We start from the raw sequence: 24,500 nt of genomic DNA on the forward strand, positions 1-24,500 counted from the left end.
ATCTGAATCCAAGACAAGATACTTCCCCCTACATGTCGAGGGGGGAAACCTCATCCTGAATTTAAGTAAATATGGTACTTCCTAGGTGTTGACCTTCAAGAGAAGCATCGGGGGTTACAGTTAAAAACAGTAACTCTGTTGGTCAGTGATCTCTCATTCTCTCTTACTTCCCATTCATGTAATGTTTCTTGAAGCCGTCAATGTTTATACATTCTTTTTATTGTTTACAATACGAATAACAAATTACAGAGTTAAAAGGAGGCAGTGATTTACTATTTGTCAGCCAGTCTGTGTGCATGTCCTTACCCAGTAAACTAAACCACAGCCCTTTTCAAGGAGTAAACCACCATTAGTTTACATATCACTTACTGGAGGATAAAAGCATGTATATAGGCAGTTACTGTGGAGCAGTTGACATGCAATAAGTCTCGGGCCTCTTTTAAATCAGTGTAATTTGTTTGTCTGCCCACAGACCAAGCTGATTTCTGTGTTCATAACCACAGCCTAATGTAGGTTCATATAATTCTCTAAAGAAAATACTATGCTGACTGATGACAAGAGGCAGTAGATAAAATGAAAATGAAACATATAATTTAACCATTCTGCATGTTAATAGGACAACTATTAAACTACTCAAATTTAAAAAGAACGTAGATGTAAAGAAAAATCTTACCTTAAATTTTAAGTTTATTTATTCACAAATAAGTTTCTCAAAAACATGGCTTGATCATGTAGAATGCTTCCAGTAACTGGATCTGTAACATTAAGAAATAAACAAGTTACTTACTTATTCCCAATCCATTCATTTCTTTAAAGTGCTCTCTCCACCACATTTGGGAAGGAAGTAACTCAGGAAGTTATGAGCTTCCTTTTCTCCATGTGAATCAGAATTTACAACGCCAAAAAGAATGGCTTGGATACAATTTAAAGAGAATGAAATTACATTTAGCCTTCCACAACACACGTGTACTTGTATTTTAAAAGTGAATGTTGGAAGAATTAGTTAAAAAGAAATATCTTGAAACCACTTGTCCTCAGGGAGGAGTTACTGGAGAATAAGCTACAGTGTGATTTTAAAGCTCTATAGATATTATTCTATACTAAATCTCTACATAAACTTTTTCTGCAATGAAAAAGTTTAGGTACTGTTAGGGAAGAACACCTGTTCAGCAAACAAGCTTTTCTAGGTTATTTTCCCCTGAAAATAAGCACTTACTGAGATTATGGTTTAAAAAAATAACAATGCTTCAGGAGCTAGAATAGCTGTTGTCTTCTGTGAAAGACAGAGGAAACAGAGTGCATTATATTGAAAACAGGGAAAAAATCTTCTTTCCTAAAGCAAAAGTAAAATTGGCATGCAACTTTGAATCACTTACAACATGCACATAAATATGCTACAACTTAGGCAGACGAGGTTTGTTGGGTAAATCCATACCTTTTATTAGACCAACTCAAATAGTTGGAAAGATTCCGCCCTGCAAGCTTTCAGGTACAAACACCTTTCTTCAAGCAGAGGAAGTGTCACTTAGTTAAATCTTAAAACGTAGTATTTTCTGTTAGAGAAGTAACTTTACAATAAGATGTTTTTGCTGTTCTCCTCAAACACAGCAATAAGAAAGGACAAGCCTGAAGGGTTCTGCAGTGTCAAAAGGCTCTCAGGTGTACCATGCACACAGAAAAGCAATTCTTTAAAAACACATTTCCTTATCCTCGCCCTTAGTCTCAGTCCTAGAGTTCCTGCACTCTACACCACCATACAAATAAATAAATAAATGAACAAACAAACATCAGAAAGTCACTGTTCTACATTTCAGTCATCCAGGTTAGAGCCTGATTTGTATTTCACTTTAGAAAGGATCAGGATTGTATTGCTCTACTTCAGTGGCCTTCCTTTACTGTAACTGTATGGCCAAATTCTCCTAACACTGACACTGCTTATGGTGATCATTTGCAGCTATAAATTATACCATTTCCTCAAAGCAAATAAACTATATTGGCAAAAAGGCCTACCCCAAGGAAACAGGTTAGATCTGGAACACACAGCTACTGGATTCTGGCCTGCTGAATGGGAGCTTTCAGTAGCAAGAGCCTTTGCTTGTACCATGCTGCAGTGTGGCTGGATGCTTTGCTCACGTCACATCCCAGCTGGGCGGCAGAGAGAAGCAGCACCCTCCAACTGGCCTCCAGCACCATAGTGTTCCACTCTCCACCTCATCCCACTGCCCGATGAGGGGAAAGGAGGGGAAGGACAGGCATCCAACTAGTGCTTTCCTGCGTGTTTGGTTCTGCATGGGACTGAAACCCACAGTATGCAGCGCTTCAGGACTTGGAGCATGTGCACCCACAGCTCTAACTGACAGAATTTTCTCTAATTCCAGGATTTTCACTAGCATAGCTAACTGGTGAGGCAAGAGATGTGATTTGTCTCCTTCCATAGTTTGAAGTAGCCCAGAGTAGACGAGAGATGTTAGCAAAAGCATCCTCCCTCACCCTTCAGAGTCTAGCGTCTACGTTTAGATCTGTCTGATTGGAGCTTTAATCCTTTTAAAGGTCAGGAGACAGCCCAAGAAACCACTGTGCCTTAACTGAACTTTGAGTACTGATCAGAGTAAAAGCAATGTATACATGTAGAGCTATTTGTGCACGGGAAAGAGAATAAGCTACACCAATATAAGCCAGTTTAATACTAGTATAACTGCATTCACATTAAAGTTTGTACTAGAGCAACTGTATGATATTTTTTCTTTAATGCACAACTCTAATTGAAACATTTACACTAACCTGACTTTCAAATACGAACCCAACCTATGGCAAAGCAGCAAGAATGGGTAAATAATAGAGGTGCACTGATACATGGGATCATATCGTATTGGCACCGATAAAAAGAAAACTGACATGATCGGCAAGGAGCTTTTTTTGGCTGATGTGGCTGATAATGTCGCCAATAAATGCCACATACATGCGCACAGCCACAGCGTGCACACAGCCAGGAGTGCAGCCCAGAAGCCTGGAAACCAGCATCCGGGTGGTAAGTCTGTTAGGGGGAAGCGGCATGGGGGAGCGAAGGAGTATGCAGGGGGCAGACAGAAGCCCCCGTGGTGAGGGAGGGAATGGAGTTGGGCGCCCAGCTGGGGCATGGGACAGAGCCAGTGGCTTGTCCAGGAGGTGTGGGCAGCTTCTGCTGCTGCATGCACCCCCAGGAGTAGCATGGGAGCATTTACCCCCCCCAGATCTGTGCATGGGGCAAGGGTAGGCTGCCCACTGCACACTTGAGGCCAGGGCTGCTCCAGCCTCTTCCCTGCAGCTTTGCTTGGGCCAGACAGGGAGGGGTGGGACAGGTGGCGATAGTGCTGGGAAGGGGCGCTAGAACCACCCCAAAATTTGCTGTCGCCCCTCAGCAGCCCCACGTTTTACACTGTGGAAACTGAGATTCTTAGTATACAAGTTTTTTTTATTTTGAACTTTATGCAACTGTTCACAGATCTTTGCACATTACTTTTCAACAGGATTTGTTGCTGCTGTCATAACCAACTACTTTTCACTTTCCAAAGTGATAACTGAAGCTAAATGGAGCCTAAAAATGGAGAATCATTGTTTATTCATCCTATTGTCCTCATTTCCTGGAATGTGGCCAGAGCAGGAAACTGAACTGCCCAAAGCTCACTCAGCAAGTTGTGTGCCCTGAATCCCTGATTAGTCTACAGTGTGAACTTACTTCATGTTTAACATCCTTAACCCTACTGGAAAATGCATAAGTACACAAAGGCACATAATTTTTGAAATTCCCATACAACATGCAACCTTACCTTCTTCGTGATTTTTAAGCCAACTCTGTTAAATTACTGCATGTAGATCACTAGCTCATACAGCAGGGGTCAGCAACAGTTTTGGGCAGAGTGCCAAAAAACACCTGCAGCCTCAACTTGGAAGATCTTGGTGTGCCGGGTGGATGGCAGGGGAGCTGCAAGGGGTCTGATCCTTGTGGCAGCACAGCCCAGGCCCCTCCCCCACTGTCTGCCCTGAGGCACGTGTGCCAAGCAAAATGCCTTCCTGTGCCAACTCCTGTCATACAATGTTTTTGGTTTGAGTACTGGTGATGCAAGCTTTATTAAAAAGGCAACATCCTCTGGAATAGAAAAATAGTCACATAGATTGTATTTTAAATCCCTGAGTCAATACATTTGCAAGATCCTATACATGATATGCTGTAGATTAGGGATGGATCCCAGTTTTGTAGCAAAAATGAACATCCCAGTGACTTCACATTATGATCCTCAAAATGAAAGTGGTTAAGCACAAAAGGCATGAAGAAAATACTCCTGCAGGCTTACTGAGATTGCATGGCTAAATTCCAATATTTTTTCATACCGTTTTCAGAATATAAAAGAGATCTGCTTACCAAATACATGAACTCCCTTGAGCTCATATGCCTTCTTCCTACCTACTTTACAAATTGCATAGAAATGGGAAACATGAACAAACACTTCAGTTCTAGCTACTCCCCTCTCCAAACACACTGCCTTAGCTCAGACAAAAGACTCACTGCAACATCCCAGGGTTCTCTGGCACCTGGATTGAGTTCATCTTCCTCCCTTTTTAGAAGTACTGCAGGAGAGAGTACATGAATGACTAAAGGTGGGGATAAGCAGGTGCTATCTTCAAGGTCATGCAAAATGCACAAACAAAACCCCACGTAGCAGATGCCTTCACTTTTCTGCTCAACTCTTAAGCTGTTCAAGAAGTGAACCCCTTTCCTTTGCAATTTAGGACCTGATTCAGGACTGTTCATTCCTCCTACTAGCACTCTTCCTCTTCCACTTCTGTAATGGGTAAGATGCATTTAATCATGGAACATTCATATAACCCTGTATAATTCAATTAAACTCTTCTGAACAAACTGGTGTAGTCACGCCTGCCACATATTTAGGTCTGATGGCCCACATGCTGCAATAGGCTTTTAGCTGCACTGCAGACGTTGCAATGTAATTAGAAGATTGCCCTATAGTGAATAATATCTAATGGTCTGCATGCATGAACTTAGAATGCAAATCATTCTGTTACATAACAAAGAAAAAGAACTTCTGAATGAGCAACCCTTTTTTTCTTCTTAAAGAGCAAGTGCACAAAAGAAATAGCTATATGGTCGGCCAGGGCAGAGGGATTAAGTGGAATATGTGGATAGATCAAAACACTGGCAAAATCTAACTTTACCAGATAAGAAAGTTACTTGTTAATTTAGTGACTTACATCCCTATTAGGAAGGACAGAGTTCTCTACACTTCAGTTTGGGTGTAAACAAATACACATAAGTGATATAAACCATATCGTTCGAAGCCGTCTCTTTTAGCAAAGGCACAAATCTAAGTCTCTATGGAGACTCTCGTACCTTGATTTTCCCATTTTTATACATGAAGGTAATACTGAATTACCTGCCACTAGTGCTGTAAGGTTATGTTTATAAAGCACTTTGAGAAACTTTGCTGACAGGTTGTATAGAAAAAAGTATTGCAATTCAAACTTAAACCCATTACATTTCTTAGTTTTTCATACTGTTCTTTAGACAAAAGCTGCAGTTTGGCTCACAACACTGGTGGCAAAGAAATAAGTAAAAAAAAGGGCTTGAGCAGAAGACGACATCAAAAAACAATACCTGAAAGCTGCAACTACTCTACGGTTGGCTGTTTTATTTAATTAATAAATAAATAAATGAATGTTACTGGAAATAGCTGTATCTCAGGAATACTGAGCTAAATGCCATGCAAATGCATTTAATCCCAGAGGTAAACAAGATGAATAAAGCAGCACAATGGTGCCCAACCTTCCATCCCCACTGGCCCTATCCTATGCACCTGGATCCAGTTGCATACCACGCAATCTAGTGCGTAGGATATTATTTAGCACATACGGCTCCCCACAGGTCCAGAAGTTTGGCAGCAGGGGAGCTGCGATTAATCCTGCCACCACAGCCCAACCTAATTTCCAGACCCACTGGGAGTCTCACAGGTGAGATGACATGGCTCCATAGGCTGGAAATAAAGCACCAATAGAGCAGTATATATTTTTCTTTTGGAATCCATACAAATATTTGACACATTCTAGCAACATGACTGGCATTCATCACATGGAGAGGTGGTTGGCCCCATAGCAGACAGAAGGCAGGGTAGAGATGCACATTATAAACTAACTAAATTGCAGATGCATAAGCTTTTGTGAGCCTGAGCTCACAGTATCTGATTGAGTTCTTTCTCATGAAAGCTTATGCATCTTTGATTAAGTTAGTCTATAAGTTGCATTTATCATATAGAACATTCTTGTGACCAATACTGTAATTAAACCAATTACACCTCTCTACTTTACAGTTGGATAAAAATACCTTCCCAAAGCAGCAGAGGTGCCTCACGATGCAACAGAACAAGCTCAAGATAAACACTTCAGCAAGGTTCTGATTTTATTTACACCAATATAAATCTATTGGGAAACAACTGATTTATATAGCACAGCACAATCTGCTTTTAGAGGGTGGGGTACTGCCAAGATGGCTGACTAATTGTTTCTCATTTCCTTAATAGCATATCTGATAAACTACTCCCCATTACAGAAACACACCTGGGAGTCAGTAATGACGAACTAAGGTCCTGTGACATTAAGTTTGCATGTACATGAACCCATCACTGGAACAAGCACTTTGGAACAGCAGAACCTGTATCTCAGTAGGAATGTGCATTCGTTTTTTCTGGCTGTGTACAGAGAAAATAATTATTCAAAACATCTACAAACCTCAGCCTGCCATTATTTTGGAGAAATTCTCATTTTAAAAGTCTCCAAATGGATTTGTGTTAGGTTTTAATTTGGATAACGGTTTATTGCCAAAATCCATTAAGATAAAGCTTTGAATATTTTATATAAGTGCTCCACTAAGGTGCCATAACTACACTAAGCCCAAAACATCAAGCAATCGTACCAAAACACTTCCTGTACTGCTCATGAATAACAGGCAGAACAGTTATGAAATTATGAGACTACTGCTTCACTTACAACCAAAGCTAAATTTTAATTACAGGTTTTGTTGTTGTTTTGTTGTTTGTTTTTTGTTTTAAATTTCAGGTGCTGCACTACAGTAAAGCTGGCAAGATGCCCTAGTTAAACCATCTCAGCAAAATAATATTGTGAAAAGCAAAACCAGCCATTTTTAATTTAATCATACATGGCCTACATCCTGAACATGTGCACATGTTGGCATCATGTTTGTTCAGCTCTTCAGCAAAAGAGCTTTTTCTTAACTGCATTATCTACACTGGAGGTTAACGAGCTACAATAGGAAGAGCCACCCAAACGTTGCACAAAAATATACAATTGTTAATCAAATCTTTTTAAAATGAACATGAATTTATGTCTAGAATGCCCCTTTGAAATAGAATAATTTAGTAAGGCACTTCAAGGTTTTCCCAATATGCATGAGCAAATAGCTTATGACAATGAGCACAGTCCAATTCAAAAAACAGAATGATTCAGTAAAATACAATGACTGGCTTTCTTGGCTTCCCTGCTATTATCTGAGCTCATTTCGCCACATCCATTATGTTTCAAGATCTTAATTTTGTCATTTTAATTTCAAAGACTTCAACTGTCCCAAACAAACTGGCTACCCTATCTTGTTTCACATTTGAACCTTGATAATTAAGACCAGGAGAAGGTCATTCAACTGTTACTGACTGGGAAATGTATTTGTTGGTACGAAGAGTAGCATCTAATCCAAGAAGGATAAGCCAAGGCAGCGACAGAGTTTAGGTTAGCTACGGGCAGTCAAGGACAATACAAAGTCCTTCTTTAGGTATGTAGGCAGTAGAAGGAAAACAAATGGAAGTGTGGGACCCCTGCTTAACACCTCGGGGCAGCTGGTAACTGACATTCAGGAAAAAACTGAACTCCTGAATGCCACTTTGCTTCAGTATTTCACCGGACCATGGGGAAAGTCAAGCAAGATAAGGCTCATAGGGGATGTGCTGGGACTGACAGCCCCACTGTGGATGCTGAGTGGGTGCAATACCAATTAGAAAAGCTGGACATTTATAAGTCAGCAGGACTGGATGGACGCCATCGGAGAGAGCTGAAGGAGCTGGCTGAGGTCATTGGGGAACCCCTGGCAAAGCTCTTTCAGAATTCATGGTGCACGAGCGGAAATCTCTGAGGATTGGAAAAGGGCCAACATTGTGGCCAGCTTCAAGAAGGGGAAGAGTGAGGACCCGGGCAACTATAGGTCAGTCAGCCTAATCTCCATCCCAGGGAAAATCCTGGAAAAGCTCATTAAAGAATCTATGTGCAATATGCTTGCAGAAGGTAAGTTCTGAATGACAGCCAGCATGGCTTTGTCACGGGTAGGTCTTGTCTCACCAAACTCATCTCTTTCTACAACCAGGTTTCTCATCACCTGGACACGGGAGATTTGGTAGACGTTATATACCTAGACTTCCAAAGGGCAACCTACACTCCTGTATTCCAAAACGATTTTGATCTAGTATCCCACAATATCCCTGTGGGAAAACTGGAAGAGTGTGGGCTCAGCTGCTTAATGGTTCAGTGGGTGGGAAACTGGCTACAGGGTAGGACCCAGAGAGTTCTTATGAACAGATCTGTGTTGTCCTGGAGAGAAGCGGCCAGTGGTGTCCCTCAAGGGTCTGTGCTTGGACTGGTGCTCTTCAACATCTTTATCAATCATTTGGATGGAGGAGTGAAAAGCTCACTTGCCAAGGTCATGGAAGACACCAAGTTACAGGGTGGTGTGGTCACACCAGAAGATAGGTTGCAGATACAGGTGGACCTGGACAGGCTTGAGAGTTGGGCAGACCAGAACCAGATGAAGTTTTACACTTCCAAGTATAAGGTGCTCCATCTGGGGGCAAACAACCCTCAATGTACATACAGGCTCGGTGGTGACAGCTTGACTTGAACCACGGCCAAAAAGGACCTAGGGGTAATGACTGACCATCGCGTGAATATGAGCTGTCAGTGCAAGGCAGCAGCCAGCAGGCCAAACAACACGCTGGCATGCATCAACTGATGCATCTTGTATAAAACTAAGGAAGTGATACTCTCACTGTACTCAGCACTGGCAGTTGGAGTACTATGTCCAGTTCTGGGTGCCGCACTTCAATAAAGACATGGAAAACCTTGAGAGGGTCCAGAAAGAGACACCCGTATGATCCAGGACTCCTCAAGGCAAGCCACATGAGGAGAGGCTGAGGGACCTGGGCCTCTTTAATCTAAAGAAGAGAAGGTTCAGAGGGGACTCGATAGCAGCTTACCGCTATATCAGAGGAGAGCATCAGGAGCTCAGTGAACAACTGTTCACTAGGGCACCCCCGGGGAAGACCAGGACCAATGGATACAAAACTCCTGGAAGGGCACTTCAGGCTTAGTATCAGGAAAAACTCCTTCACAGGGAGGGTGTCCAGACTGTGGAATAAACTCCCTCCAGAGGTGGTGCAGTCACCTACCCTGGAGGTTTTCAAGAACAGACTGGACAGTCACCTCGCTGGGGTCACCTAACCCCAGTTGTCTTCCTGCCTAGAGCAGGCAGGCTGAACCCGATGATCTGCAAGGTCCCTTCCAGCCCCTGACAGTCTATGAATCTATGAATGAATGAGAAAAAAAAAAAGGCACAATTACAAGTATACTGGTGTTTTGGTTAGGCACATAAATATTTTAAAAGTTACCTGTTTAAACCTCCTTTAATTATATTGGTTAAATGGTCCCACACAGAGGGGCATAGCAGCACGGGGAGCTGGGGCCAAGGGTGATATGTAGGATCAAGGTATGTTCCATGGCCAGGCAGGACTTACACCCCGGGCTGCAGCAGGCTCCGCAGAGTGAACGTGCAGGAGTGGGCAGGCAGTGGCGCCAGGGTCCACAGCTCAGTGCTGCCAGCTGCTGGGGAAGTGGCTTCAGCATGGGCTGCCAAGAGGTACCCCCGGATCTGGGCTGCAGCATCGTGTGACAGAGAGGAGGACGAGCCAGGCAAAGTTGTGTGGTGGAGCCAGAGGAGCTTAAATAGGAGTGAGCACAGCAGCAGGGCTGCCATCGGGTGCAGCAGAGGCAGGCTGCACAGAGCCAGGTGCCTCCACTCCCCCACATAGCACCCGCAGGAAGAGCTGCCATATTTGCTGAGTGGCAATTGCTAGAGCCCTGAGGGCAGGCAGGTGGGAGAGAAGTGCAGCCTGGGGCTTCGGGTGCCCATGGGCTAGAGGCATTGTCTTGGAGCGGTACAACACAGCTGTCCTGGCAGGCAGGAGTCTCTGTGGGTGCTGTGGGGGTAGGTGGGGGGCAGGCTCTGTGTGGCTGGTCCTTGCGGCACCCAACAGCAGCCCCACCACTGTACTCGCTCCTATATAAGCCCTGCTGGCTCCGCCACATAACTTTACCTCGCTCCACTTCCCAGAAAGGTGCTAAGTCCCCTCTGCAATCCAATCCCAATGGAGCGCACCTGTGTGAGCCAATCCAAAGATTTATTGTCATCTCACCTGCACCTCTGTTAATTCCTACGCTGTCTGCATATCATTGCAACTGCCAGGCTAAACTTTTCAGTGCTCCACAGCACGGGTTTTCAACCTTTTTAAGGAGTGTAACCCTTCTGGACAAGCAGGGGGCAGCCACCCTGGTTGACGAGTGGGGTGGGGGGAGAGGAGTCCTCTGGCGGCTGGTTGATGAGAAGGGAGTGCTGGAGTCACGTGCCACCATGCGCTGCCGCTGCCACATACCCTCTAGGACTTTCCCTGGTTGACAACCCCTGCCCCACAGAGATAGTTTTTAAGCCCTAGCCACTCCTAATTACTTGTTTGCTTTTTCACAATTCACCTGCTTCTCACTAGCTCACCTCTGTTAACTGACACTTGACTGGTGCAAATCTGTGTTATACTCCTACTGCAATAACAATATATTACATCTGACCTCAGTTTCTTGACTCTTATCTGTATTGGGCACCGAGGACTGAATGCTAATATTGCTTCTAAGGTGAGATCACTATACTGTTATTTTATAGGAAAACCTCTTTAAGCCTAACCAATATTTTTGATTTTTAGCTTGACTTTAGAAGACCCACAGAATGAATTGGATTAACAGTTCAATAACATGCACTGCCAAATGCACCTGTTTTGACAGCACAGGTGGGCGTTTTTTTAGTTCTTCACTGGTTACATTGATAGATACACTACATGCCCTACAGATGTATCTTTTTTACAACATGCTTTCTAGACCACATATTAAATTAACAGATGAATATCTTCAGGGACTACAAATGTTTAACTCCTCCCCTCCTTCTGCCTCTATGTCCTATGCTTAGAGATTAAATTCTCCTGTGAAACTTGAAGCTAACAAGGTTATTTAGAAAAAAAGTTTATGGAAAAGGTACCTAGTTTAATCTTCAAATTTCACATTTTGCTGCACAGTAAACCTAGTCCTTAACTTAAGGTTAAAAATATATGAGCAAACTGGGAATGGATTTTCAACTGTTTTGTTTTAAAATGTATGAATCATTTTTAACATAAACTTTGTCTCTTATTAAGGCTATTATATTATTTTAGTAGTTTCCATCTATTTTTTTTAATAGAAGGCTACGTTACTTCAGACTAGACTAGTAGCAAGAACAGTAATCAGTGCACTGAGGGTCTTAAATGAAAGTTTAAGACCACCGATGCTCCATGATTCACACCAGCTGCCAAGCAAACTTGATTGGACTTCAAGGTACTGTATGATTGCAAGCGTCTGCTGAGTTGCCCAACCAGGACCTCAGCACTCTTCCTGTTGTGATTTGTCTCTGAACTGGTCTACCATAACCCTGACCTCAAAGGCCGTCACACTTGAGGGAGATGCACCAGCATTAAACTTCCTTGAAATAACCCTGTATAAAGAAGGTTGCAATGAGACCTTGCCTGGAGCTTGGACCCTGGAGCTCAGATTTGGGGCGTCACAGAGGTGATCCCAGACCTCATCCGAACCTCTGATCAATACCCCATGGTCCTCAGCCACATGGGAACAAATGATGTGGCCAGGAGCAGCCTGGACAGCATCATGAGGGACTACAAGGCTCTGGCGACCAAGCTCAAGGAGATGAGGGTGCAGGTGGTTTTTCTCTTCTATTCTTCCAGTGAGGAGACCCGGACGGCGCCATGAGGCATGCACCGGTAAGGTCAACTGGCGGCTTCAGAGCTGGTGCTACCAGGCGGGCCTTGGACCATGACCCACATTTCTGCACAGAGAACATACTTAGATGGGATGGGCTTCATCTCTCCCCGAAGGGTAAGCGTGTTTTTTCTTCCGGGCTAGCTGATCTTGTACAGTGAGCTTTAAACTAGGTTTGCTGGGGGATGGGGACACAGAAGAACATAAGGACACTTTGCAGTCAAGCCAGGTGATGCGCACAGGTAGTACCCAGGCAAGTGACAGGCTTAGGAACAAGGGGGCAGCGCATGCACCCACAGGAGGCCTGGCAAGTATAGGTCAGTCAGTCTTACCTCAGTCCTGGGGAAGACCTTTGAGAAAATTATCAAAGAACACATCTTCAAGGGCCCAGCAGGGGAGGTAATGCTCAGGGGCAACTCACATGGGTTCACTGAGGGTAGATCCTGCCCAACTAGCCTTGTTTCCTTTATGATCAGGTCACAAAGTCCCTGGACGAAGATGTTGAGGTATTTGTCGTCTTCCTGGACTTTACAAAGGCCTTTGACATGGTTTCTCATCACATTCTCAGAAAAAAACTAAGCAACTGTGCCATCAATGCCTACACAGTCAGATGGGTGGCAAGTTGGCTAGATAGTCATACCCAGAGAGTGGTGGTGGATGGGTCGTTTTCAACCTGGAGGGATGTGGGCAGTGGAGTCCCCCACAGCTTGGTCCTGGGGCCTGTACTGTTCAACATCTTTATCAGTGATCTGGATGTGGGTGTGGAAAGCACGCTGTCCAAATTTGCTGACTACACCAAGATGTGGGGTGAGGCGGGCTCACTGGAGGGGAAGGACAGAATCCAGCTAGATCTAGACAGGTTACAGGGGTGGGCGGATGAGAATAGGATGGAGTTCAACACAGACAAGTGCAAGGTACTGCATCTAGGGAGAAGGAACCAGCAACACACCTGTAGGCTGGGAAACACCCTTCTCAACAACACAGAGGCAGAAAGGGATCTTGGAGTCATTGTTGACTCTAGGATGAATATGAGCTGCCAACACGATGAAGAGGTCAGTAAAGCTAACCACATCTTGTTGTGCATCCACAGATGCATCACAAACAGGTCCAGGGAAGTGATCCTTCTCCTCTATGTGGCATAGAGTCCAGTTCTGGGCACCGCACTTCAACAGGGATGTGGCTAGCATTGAGAGGGTCCAGAGGAGGGCCACTTGCATGGTCGGGGGCAGCAGGGCAGGCCCTACAAAGAGAGGCTAAAGAGCATGAACCTATTCATCCTCCACAAGAAAAGGAGGAGAGGGGATCTGGTTGCCATTTACAAACTCACCAGGGTGGGGGCAGCAGCAGAAATTGGACAAGACTTTGTTCCCCTGAGCACCACTGGGGGTTACTAGGAATAATGGCCACAAATTGTTAGAAAGAAGATTCAAGCTGGACATCAGGAGGCATTTCTTCATGGTTAGGGCTGCCAGGCTCTGGAATGGGCTCCCAAGGGAGGTTGTGCTCTCTCCCACCTTAGGGGTCTTCAAGAGGAGGCTGGATAGATATTTGACTGAGGTGTTATGACCCCAGCACTCATTCCTGCCCAGGGAAGGGGTCAGATCTGATGATCTGTTAAGGTCCTTTCCGACCCTAAGCACTATGATACTATGAGACTGACTTCACTTTGACATCTGCCAATCCTTGGAAGGTCGGGGGGGAGCAACAACTTTGCTGTAGCTCAACACAACAAAGATGGAGCAGAGTGGACAGATACAGAGGAAAGCCCTACAGAAAATAAATCACTGTTGTGGCCTGTCTCTATCGCAGCCATTTAAAGTGTATCTTATGATCAAGCAGAAGTTGAAAGTAGAGCTGGCTTTTTTTCTCTTTGTAGGAATTAGATTCACTTCCCACCCTCCACCCTGCTTATGAGCAGTTTGCCCAGACACTGAGATCTGTGATCAAGCACAGAACAGAAAACTAGCAGCAGCATCTGCGTGACAACATGACAAATGTATTATGTGAGCCTGGCTTCTTCATGTCAACAGCAACTAGACCCTGTTCTGCAGCTTTTATTCAGTAACCCTTCCTCCAATGACTGCAACAGCTGAGGTAAGTCAGTCTACATTTAAAAGATATGGCTCAGGACACACTCAGAACAAGAGACAAATATTATCAGAAGAGATATGTCAATACATTCATTTCTACATCTTCACTCCAATCAACTGATAAAACAACGAGTTACTACCTTCTGCTATCCCTGCAAGCTGATTTAGCTGTCAAATCACATGCGTCACTAATCTGAGTCAGTTTGGCCTAGTTAATACTACAGGGACCCTGACAATAAAATGACTAGTCATGTCTCGAGCTTGCTCTGATATTAGACCTCTGTTTTGTCTATCAGTTTTTCTCCCAAATTCATCCTGGGGCATCACTCATAGGAGAACTTTTGAAGTACAAATGTTTTTCCTATGCTACACGTACCTGAAGAGCAGAATTAAGCTGTATAATAAAGTAGCAATTAACTTCTAAAATTCCTCTAAAGACTTGCATATTAACCCTAACAATGCAGTATCTACTTTTACTGAAGTTGGCTTCCATTTTATTTTTCAATTTTAGCCATCTTGTGTAAAGTTTAAATCAACTTCTTTAAAAAGAAAAATAAAAGGTTTCCTGGAGTCTCAACAAACATTATTTTTTAAGAATTTATTAAGATTAAAGTTCCTTCAAATACTCATGTCCAGTCACGCTTGGTAAGGTCTCTGAAATACATTTGCCCTGATAGATAAGTCATCCTGGCATCAAAGTGCAATGCCTTTCCTTTGATGACACAAAGTAAGTTTGACTGATTCACAGGAGTGATCTGAAGTAGAAGGTAGTCATGCTTTACTGCCTTGCTGAGAAGCCAGGCATTAAGAAGGTGCCAAGTGTCAAATCCATCTACTAGCCTGTCACTATATGAATAACACTGCATGAATGCTATAGAAGAGTCTAGAGACCTGTAGGTATCAACCACTTTAATTAGTTATGTTGGATTTACAGCCTCTGGTACAAGGAGTTGACTAGAGTCTAGCCATCATCAATGGCTCTTCATTTAATATGTAACATCTGGTTCTATATTTTAGCACAGAACACGGGTTTTTAAAATCTGAAGTAAATATGTAATTTTCAATAATACTATACAATATATGGTAATTCAAAAACACCAAGTAATAATGGAGTAAAATAACAGGCCTCCAAAGTTTGAGTACATAGCAGTCTTTGCATTAGCATGCCAAATACATAAACTATCATTTCTGTCTGTTCCTGATTTGGAAAGTCACCTACAATTATCCTTTACTTCCAACTGGACAGTCTGGAAGTGGTTTAAACAATACAAATAAGTTGTTAAGCATAATTTTCAAGGAAGGAGGGAGAAGGAGGACTAGCTTTTAAATAGCTCGAGTTCGTCACAAAAAAAAAAGCATAGGGAAAACTGACCACTACTCTTTTGATGCAAAGAGTCAGCTTCCAAGTATCAGGTCAATTCCCTTCCAACTCAGTGTCAATAGATTCTGAATATTCAAGTGGTCAGGCTTGTCAGATTGAATCAGGTTTATCAGTCTTTCAAGCTCACAAACCATGGAGTCAACCATCTGGCAACCTTCTCCAAACATGTTTTAGGGAAGTCTGACACAGTTATGGATTCTATACAGCATATCAGGGGCTTGTCTATATTCGCTGATGAGAAGGCTTCCAAGAACTACATCCACACCCATCCACTCCTGCTCTGTACCCAGCAAACCTGGCCACAACATGCTGAAGCTGCCCTGAACTACCCCCATCTCTCTCTCCAGAGCTCTATTTCTGTTGTACTTGCAAGCAGCAGTGGAAGGCAAGTTCAGGGAATCAATACAGATTTCTGGTTTGCACAGGACTTAATACAGTCAGACCCTGGTCCCTCAGAAGAGCTCCAAGGAACCATGATAGTGTAGATAATAAACAACTGCATTTTGCATAAATACACACTCTAGATATGGCATAACAAAGGTTCTGCATAAATGCAGGCATTCTTGCCAGTGCTGTCAAACATCAGCACTTCTGGGCTTTCATTACTAATAAAATAGAATTTATTCAGTCATAATCTAACCATCCCACCCAAGCAGCGTGTTGCTGTAAGTAGCCTTTAAGTCTGTTGCATGATCAGCAGGGCAGACATTTCTTACACTGTTTCAAGAAAGACCTCTGTCACTACCTTCACAAAGGTACACTATAGATTCAGCTGTCCCTGCTCTCATAACTTTCTAACCCCGGGGGTTGGTAATCTATGGCCCACAGCTGAATCTGGTATGCCAAGCCACTGTTTCCTGCCCATGAAGCTAGGACATCTGGGACAGCAAGGCAGCCTGCCTATGGACTGTCCACTGCTACCAAAAGGTTGCTGAGCCCTGATGTAACCCAATTTCCTCAGAAAAAAGGAACTAACCATTGGTTGTCTTACAAGTCAATGAACCTAGGTTCAACTGAATCATAAAGAAATGCACTTCTAGTCAAGTCATCTTTAAAGCAGTGGTGCTCAACCTTTTTGGCCAGTTATACAAGCCCCGATAACTTAAGTAGTCAATGGGGAGAATTTTTAACAGTGGAAATGTGTGTTTTTGAGCCATGGAAGAAATTAAATAGCAGTTTGAGTGTTTTTAGTGATTTTGTTTCTCCTAGGAATACTGTAAAATAGACTGAGAATTTTCAAACATCTAGAGAGCCACTGCAGGTTAGTATAAGCAAATGAAGCAGAGTGAATGTACTGCAAAATATACTGTGTTCATTTGACTTGTGCATAGTTTACTTTACATTATTTAGACTTGTGTAAATATTTTGTATGCAAATAAGCTCATGGAGTCTTGTCATGCTTTTGGCATAGTTTTAGTGAACATGGGGTTTGAGAGGACAAAGCAAAAACCAGCCTTCAAGATTAGATGTTGAGCTTTCTGATTAAGAGTCTGGTGTATTTCACACTTCAGTGCACCAACTTCCTATTTGTAACAGTCAAGCTAAAATAATTGCTAATGGTTTAATGGAAAAAAATGTGTTCTTTAAAATAATCATCCACATTTGAGACCAATCCCAAAGCTCAGTTGCTTGTAGTTTGGTCAAGTTTTAATAATGATTCTTAAAAGAAAATTAGACAGCACAGAAAAAGGAATAGTTAGATGTGTTGGTATTGATTATGGGACCCTATCAACTCATGATAGGTGAAACGGTGTCTTGAACTCTAGCCCACAGTGACACCTGCCTTCTTAAAAGAGCACTTTAAGTCTAAACCTATTCTCTCGTATAACATTGTAAGCATCTTTAATTTGTTAAGGTTTTTTAAACTGCACATGACCTCTTAGAAAATGTACCTGTGCAAAACATGCTGGAGACCTAAGAGGGAAGTCTTCAGTTGCTTCTTTTTTTTATTGGTTTGAATTTGTGGATGCCAGTAAAACACATCTTACAAAACTAGAGCTGTTTTCCTTTCATTTGAATGAACAGATCTCCCACACAGGAAAACACACCCAGGATTTCAGTAATTTTTGTTCAGAGAGAAATCCCAGTTGGGTTGTTTTTTATTAAAGGAATAATAAATCAAGTGAACTTAAGCAACTCAGATTTTGCCAGGTAACGGTGAAATAGCAACATCTTACTTGTTTTGGTTTTGCAGTGGAAAAGGTGAATGTGAATTGTTGGAAGGTATCATGGAAAAGCACTGAATGTGACAAACTGCCAAGAAGTGTTTTACTCAAGTGACGGTGGCTAGGGATTTATGAACATCTTTCACAGTCTGAATATCCTGTTAGCTTTGTAACAAACTGTTCTCTTCTCAACTTGCGGCTCAAGTGGAGTGATTCTTCATAGTGGTGTGAAATAAAGCAAGGGTACTGAGTGAGAAAGATATTGATATTAATTTTTATGCCCGATGCAGCTATATAGCTTATAACAAATCATCTTAGTGGTGCAGTTGATAGCTATTTACAAGTAACTAGTACCCAATCACACAGCATATCTAGATATATTCATTACACAGATGACTAGATGAGAAGGTTTTAAGGTGCCTATAACAAGGACTACCTAAACCAACTCCTTTTTGTTCATGGCTGGAAGAAGCAGTCTGCAGTGGGGTGGTAGCCTCTCCGCTTGCAGAAAGAATGTTTATTCCTTGGCAGCCAGAAATGTCATTAAAATGATGATAAAGAAGTGTTCCTTAGGAAAACTGACCTCTTGCTCAGGAATACAGTAATTCAAAATTAGGACGTCCTCAGGACATTAGCCATCTTCCTAAATTTTACTAATACCTCCTGTGAAATTGAGCATTTCAATAACATGCGCTTCCCAGAAGTCTACCAGTCCAGAAACTGAAGTGGCAGGTGAAGCAGGAATCAGGTTTTTATGATCTATGTTAGGATTATTATGCATCTCACTGGTCAGTCTGAAGCTGGACAGCAAGCAACACTATATACATATACACAGTGACAAGCCCTTACTGGGGCCTCACCTTCCAGTTTAGTCAAAAATCTAAAGGAAAGCAGTTCAAGGCCCCTTATTGCACAACTTAAGTTTTTTTTGCTCATCAGTTTATCACAGGCGATCTTAGCATTTTAAAAATTGAGTACATAAGTTTATTTCATAGCAGCATGAAGAACTCCCTGTTGAGCAATAAGATTAATGCTCTGGTATTTCTGCCAATTTGAATTCAGCAAGTGCTTTTTCTGGTTGCCAAGCCCAAGTACCATGGAGGAGATTCCTTCAAACTGCATTGATTTTAGATGGGCATGGATGAAATGTCCCTAAAGGTGTTCAAATGTATAACCTGTCAAACAATTACATAATCGGAAGAGGTTTAACTCAGTATGCAGACATAGTGCATGGATCAGTCTGAGTTTTGGAGTGTTCACTAGGCCCGTGTGAAGTGGCTAGTATTCTCTTCAGATTGGGCTGATTTGGGGGACAGTGATTTGATTCGGTGAATTGAATCACAGTCCCGAATTGATTTGGCTGAATCTGATTTGGAGATTCATCTGCTGCTGAATCAGCCTAATTTCCAAATCAAACAAGGCCCCATCCCCCGCCTGCTCTCTCAATCCAGTCAATGGTTGCCCCACCCAGCCCCAGCATCCCACACGCCATCCCTCCCCACTGCCAAAATCCCAACCACCAAGCAGCAGGTCAGAGCCAGGCTCCAACTCTCCCACTGCATAGCCAAATCAGGGTCTGGCTACAGTCCCTTCCCTCCATGTGGCTTGGCTGGGGCTGGGCTGTGCCCCTTGTCCCAGTGGCAATGGATCATACCCCTTTCTTCCTGCCCACAGGGGCCAGACCACTCCCCCTTCCCTCCCCCTGGAAAGGCTGGGGCTGGGCTATGGCACCTTCTTCCTGTAGGGCTGAGCCATGCCCCCTTCTCCTCCACCATACCTAGTTGGGGCCAAGCCACATCCCCTTCCCCTATATGGCTAGTTCAGGCCAGGCTGCCCCTCACCCCTCTCCACATGGCCAGATGGGGCCCTGTAGCATGCATACTGGGCACCAGATTAAGTCTACCAGGTGGATCTGACCTACAGAAGAACTAGGCATTGCCAAATGGCCTGCTAAGTAGTCGGGGGTGGGGGGTAGGAAGGGGGGAATGGATAGCTAGATAGCAGGGGTGTCAGTTAATCACACTTAACTTATGTGATTGATGTAAAACAAATTAACATGTTATTTTTTTTAAATCACTTTAATCGCGCACATAGTTTTAACCAGCTGGAACCTGTGTGCACAGCCCCGACCCTGGCTCGCCCTGTGCCAGCTCCAGGCTCACCTGCCCAGACTGAGCAGCGGCAGTGGCCAGGCAGAAGCTGCTACTTGGCACAGCGAAAAGCAGCCCCTCTCCCTCACTGCTGCTAGGCCCTTCTTGCTGCAGCTGCCCAGAGTCTGTGCCTGGGCTGCCCTGCTGCTCGTCTCCACTGCCTTTACTGCCACCTCCGGGCTACCCAGCAGGGCAATGGTGGCAGTTCAGAGGAGCCACAGCACAGCCCAGGTGCAGGCTCTGGGTGGCTGCAGCAAGACAGGCCAGGCAGCAGTGAGGACAAGGGGCTGCTTTTCTTCTGCACCAGGCAGCAGCTTCTGCCTGGCCACCACCACTGCTCAGCATGGGCAGGTGAGTCTGGAGCAGGTGCAGAGGAGGCCGGGGTCAGGGCTGTTTGCACGGGTCCCAGCTGGTCTGCTCCAGCTGGAGCAAATCCAGAATGGGTGTGGGGCGGAGCAGGCCGGGGAGGAGCCACAGGGTGCATGGGCTCCAAGCTGTTGGGTGGGGGGTGCTAACTGTTGCTTATCTGCACAATTGAAATTGTGATTAATCGTGACTATTTTTTTTAATCTCGCAATTGTGATTTTTTTTAAACATTTGTCAGCCCTAAAATATATATATACATATATACATAAATATAAATTTAGGAAAGGTGCTCACTTTAAAGCAGGGCTGCTCAATTTCAAGCCCACAGGCCAAATGCAGCCCATGGAGCCTTGAAATCTGGTCCACAGGGCTCCCCATAAGGCAGGAAATTTGGAGGCAGAGGGCAGTGGCAGTTAATACTGGCAAAATCCCAAGCTATGCCATGACTCCCTCCCACTGCATGGAGCCAAATCAGGGCCAAATACACATATCGTGTGTATGTGTGCATATTATACACACACACACACACATACACACACACACGACTGGGAACATACTGCATGTATTGAACATCTCAAGCAGGGCAACCTTGCCAACAGCATCAAAACATGAACAGGGATCCAGGTCTTCCATTTCCCACAGGAAAATGGAGAGAAACATGGATTTTCCCTTTTACCCAAGAAAAGTGTGGGTTTTTAATTTTAGTGGAGAAACACATGGATTTTGCACTTTTGCAAAATGCTCTCTGCAGGCTGGCAGAGTTCCAGCCTGCAGGGGGACAGGGGAAAGCAGGAGGAGGGCAGTCAGGCAGAGGGCACCATGTGCACGTACATTAACATGGCCACCAAACAGCCTGGAGAGCAGCTCCACAGGTATATCTGGCAGGGGGGAGGGAGGATTGAGGCCCCCATAGAGAGGGAGGGAGCAAACTGGTGCATGGAGCTTAGGATCTAGGGCTACACCCCACCACCCCCACTGCTCCGTGCTGTCCCGCCAAACCGCCACGCTGCCATCCCTGTTCTTCCCGGGCGAGCAGGGGGCGCTTCCCCAGGGTGACCCTGGGCTTCCAGCAGCAAGGAACTTCCCCCCTGGCCCCATGCTGCCCTGCAGCACGGGTCCTACCTGCTGGGCCATGGAGGCCCTGGGGGAAGGGCAGCAGGGTGGGCAGCCCAAGCCTGCAGTGGGCATCCCACCCCCACCTTGTGTAGAGATCTGGGGGGCATCTGCCCCCCACGTCTCCCCGGGAGTGTGCGCAGAGACAGAGAGCTGCCCCTGCAACCTGAGCCCGCAGCAGGCAGCCTGCCGCCACCCCTCCCACAGGCTGTGCCACCCGTGGGGGAGGGGGAGATGGGCTCCATGCTCCACTATGCCACAGGAGTCTCTGGGGGCAGAGGACTACAGACCTGGGTATCTGGTCCCATAGCCCTGGCAGGTGGGGGCCCCCTCCAGCAGGGTGGGGGGGCAGGGGGCTGCTGACTTGTAATTGGGGCACTGGTAGGCTTCCAAATTGCTTTAAAACTGTAAATATATCAATAAGACATTGGGTTCAGTTGATACACACACACACACAAAGTTGTGTTTCATTTGGCTTTTTTATCAGAGATTTTGTGGGTTTTATCAGAGAATTTGTGATTTTTTTTTCTAAATCAGAGAATACCAGGATCCCTGCTCATGAAGAAGCAGGATCTGAGTGTGTAGCTAGCAACAGTTAATCATGACCCATGTTACGAGGTATCAAAGCTGATATTGCCCAGGAGTGACCTGGAGTCTACTGCACTCAATTATTACAACAGTTTTAGTTGTACTTTATCTCCTTGTTAGTAAAAGGCAACACTACAAATCTCTAAGCAATGCCTAACCCCAAGTAGGGTCCTTCCTGACCTTTTGCAATTCTGTCCTTTCTTATGTCCACTTCTACATCTCTAATCATGCCCCTCCTTCACCTTCTTTTCACCTTTTTCTGGGTGTCAAACAGGACTCTCTTTCCCTTCTTCTTTTTCACCTTTTTTCTCAGAAATCACATCTACAAACAAATTTATCTACTATCTTTGTGCTAATGAATCACAGATCTACCTCTCTCACGGTCCAGTCGCTTTTTGTCCAAGTAGCCTCAGCCTCGTCTCTCTGAAGCTTCCTGTGGATGACTGTCACTTCAAGTTTAGCACAGCTACAAGAGATCTCTGCATCTTTCCCTGTCTCACTTCTTGGTCTCTGGGCATGCTTCTACCCTGTTTGTATCTCAGGCTTGTAACCTGAACATCATTTTTGATTTAGATATATTTACACTGCAAGCAACTACTATGCTTTTCAAAGGGATGCTATGAGATTATGATTAAACAGTGTTGTTATCTATAAAATGATGGCAAAATGCACTCAACCTAAAGGTGAAATAAAAAAACAAAACTTCTTGCCCATTAGAGTGACAGCAGGAATTCTTCATACGCAATCCTGGTGAATAACAAAAAGTTACTTGCAGCATATGAATGTTCGAAGCGCTGGGACTTCATCTCTGGGGCTGAAATGCAAACAGAAGTTGGGGAAAAAATAATAAGGTCCTAAGCTTACCAAAGACCGAAGAACAATGATAAACGCTAAACAGAGCCACTTCTCCTTGCACTTTCCTTTAGAGTATACTTATAATTCTAACCAGCCAGTGAACTCCACCATCCTCAAACCACCTATATTTAACCTAAAATAAGCCAGCTAAGTTTACCTCTAACAGAGTGACAGCCCATTTATGCCATTACAGAGGAAACATACAGTTTCTAAACATGTTCTTCAAAAGTTAGGCTACTATTACATATGCAGTGCTTTAGAAAAAAAACAAAAAACCAACCCCCCCCCCCCCAAAAAAAAAAAAGTCTGAAATGTAGCATTAAAAGTAGGGGTGCTAGACATTGGTTGGCTATTGGATCAGCACGGATAAAAGGAGAAAGGACGTTATCATATATTGGCTTTTTGTGGTTGTAGCTGATAATTATGGCTGCACGCCTAGAGCATGCTGGTGAGCATAGTTTGTTCCCTGCGCCCTGCCACTGGCCCGAGCCCGCGGCAGACTATACGTCCCAGCAATCAGCAGGAAGGGGTCCCAGGGAGCAGTCACAGGGTGCTGCGCTCAGCAACAAAGGAACTGTTACCATCCTGCTGCTGCCACCACTGCCAAGGCAATACCGGGCATGGAGCAGTTTGAGCACTGGGACTGCCACGGTGACATTAGGCTGTGCACAAGCAGGGTAACGCACCATGCAGGACATTCTGCTCTGACAAGCAACCTTTGCAAAAGCAGCTTCTTCCTGGCAGCTGCAGGAGCTGAGGCAGCAGTGTGCTCTGGGGCTCCAAACATGCCTAGTGCCACTATCTACATGAGGGTCCACCCCATCCAGGATGGCAGCACAGGCTGGCGGGGAGAGGGGCTGTGGGTAGGAACATGGGCGAGAGGGCAACACACATGGGAATAAGGCAGTCACTGTCTTCCTCATCAAGGGCCGGAGCAGGCGGGAGGTGCGTGGATGCGTTATAAATGTAAAACAAACAAAAAGAAGGTTTATTTATGTCAGTAGTTTAAAATGCCTTACACTATTACTAAATATCAGTTATTGGATCGACATTGGCCTATATGGTTGGTTAATCATTGGCTATTGGTATTGGCCAAGGAAATCTTTATCACTGCAGCCCTAATTTAAAGTTCACCTTCGAGAAATGCTGACTTGTGATTTAAGTTTTCAATATTATTACTTGATGTGGAGTGGTCTCTCTTGGGCACAATAATTTGTGCAGTTTCATCACTTCCAGACTTAATAGCTGATCAGTTAATTTAGGCAACCTACTGGACCAAGGAGGCAGTAAGGATATACTACCAGAGCCAAGAAACCCAAAAATAAATACCCAAAGCACACATCAACTTTAAAGCTGGTAAAGACACTTTGTGTCCACTCTACACAGAAGGTCCAGAGTTACCAAAAGCTTTGCCCAAACATTTCAGTCTTCACTAGCCTATTGACAAAAACCTGACTTGATGTTGGCTGGTTTCATTAAATAAACAGTGCCCAGCTCTGTGTGTATTAGGGAGAATTTTAAACTTATGACACAAAGTTCTAGATTTTTTAGAAGAGAAAAGTCTCATGTTCAAGGAAATCCATCCATAAGTTAGGAATTGGCCACCCCAACTTGGAAG

At 44.2% G+C, this 24,500-nt stretch overlaps 1 protein-coding gene across 13 annotated transcripts in view; it reads right to left on the reverse strand.

The window, feature by feature from the left end:
* TLN2 (talin 2) overlaps nt 1–24,500 on the reverse strand; it is a 383,956-nt gene that overhangs the window by 249,553 nt on the left and 109,903 nt on the right. For 9 of the 13 annotated variants that reach the window (XM_090029605.1, XM_090029613.1, XM_090029615.1 and 6 more), the window contains one exon: nt 674–755. The gene's annotated coding sequence lies outside the window, so the exon portion shown is untranslated. Of the gene's footprint in view, nt 1–673; nt 756–22,737; nt 22,842–24,500 lie in introns of all 13 variants that reach the window. The other 4 variants (XM_090029610.1, XM_090029607.1, XM_090029606.1 and 1 more) reach the window with 1 other exon arrangement.

Source organism: Crocodylus siamensis, chromosome 15 (genome assembly GCF_052110815.1).
Source record: "Crocodylus siamensis isolate JL-2025a chromosome 15, ASM5211081v1, whole genome shotgun sequence".
NCBI lineage: Eukaryota > Metazoa > Chordata > Crocodylia > Crocodylidae > Crocodylus > Crocodylus siamensis.